Raw genomic sequence first — 1,524 nt, forward strand, 5'->3', positions numbered from 1 at the left:
TGGGGGAAGACACAAGAAAAACATTATTGATTAGTCTAGGTCTAGATGAAGGGAACAGAAGAAAAACATAATTGGTTAGTCTAGGACTAAAATTACTAAATGAAGTAACATTATCAGTGTTTGGGTAAAACACTGGGAGTGGGGGAGGGGGGGGGGGGAAGGGACAGAAGAAAAAACATAATTGGTTAGTCTAGGACTAAATGAAGTAACATTATCAGTGTTTGGGTAAAATACTGAGAGAAGACACAAGAAAAACATAATTGGTTAGTCAAGGACTAGATGAAGTAACATTATCAGTGTTTGGGTAAAATACTAAGAGAAGTCAGGCGAATGTTAGGATGGGGGGGGGGGGGGGGCATATTAGTTCCTAGGTGAATGTTAGGGGGGCATATTAGTTCCTAGGTGAATGTTAGGGGGCATATTAGTTCCAAGGCGAATGTTAGGGGCATATTAGTTCCAAGGCGAATGTTAGGGGCATATTAGTTCCAAGGCGAATGTTAGGGGGCATATTAGTTCCTAGGCGAATGTTAGGGGGCATATTAGTTCCAAGGCGAATGTTAGGGGGCATATTAGTTCCTAGGTGAATGTTAGGGGGCATATTAGTTCCAAGGGCGAATGTTAGGGGGCATATTAGTTCAAAGGCGAATGTTAGGGGGCATATTAGTTCCTAGGCGAATGCTAGTGGGGGGGGGGCAATATTAGTTCCTAGGCGAATGTTAGGGGCATATTAGTTCCAAGGCGAATGTTAGGTACACATCTCAGTGCACAGCTGAATGATACGGGACCTATGGCTTAGGCGCATATTTGGACTCGACCTTTGACCTTGTGAAAAGGATTAACCTGTAGGTTATATTTAAACAATTTTGTTTTTGTCCAGGCTAAGCAAACAGGTTCACAGGGTAACACGTCTATTAAGTCGTAAATCACCTCACCGACAATTCAATAGCTTACATGCCGATAAAAATACTTCACCGATATACAGTTTTATAGCTATCATGTACGTAGTTAAACCATACTACACCGAGAAAGGTCACATGGGCTGAAAACAAAGCCTTTAAGTTTAACCTAAAAACTACCCTTAGGTGAAGGAATTTTCGAGTCTAACCCTCCAACCCTAACCTTAACTATGTCAATACACTACACTTATTCTTTTCCCTCGCTCTCGGTAGAGAGCTAGACTGCCACCCTGAAACCCGAGAGTCTCGAGTTCGAATCTGGGTTCAAAATCAGTGGAACGTCCCTGAGTCCCACCCAGCTCTAATGGGTACTTTACTTTTTTCAGGGAAGCAAAGGTGGCTGGACATAGAGCTGACCACACTATAACTTCATATGCCGAAGTCAATGAATCAGATGGACTCTACTTCATCTACCCCATGTGTCTTGGAAGAAGAATAACCTTAACCCAAGGTCCTAACACTAACCCTACAACTACTCCAAGCCCTAACTCAACATTTAACATAACGTTAACCTTCATTCTCAACATAATCAAAAACTTGACAATATCTAGATCTACACCGAAATCAA

The sequence above is a fragment of the Physella acuta genome, unplaced genomic scaffold, assembly GCF_028476545.2.
Source record: "Physella acuta isolate Inbredline_101_S28 unplaced genomic scaffold, ASM2847654v3 ptg001448l, whole genome shotgun sequence".
Lineage (NCBI taxonomy): Eukaryota > Metazoa > Mollusca > Gastropoda > Physidae > Physella > Physella acuta.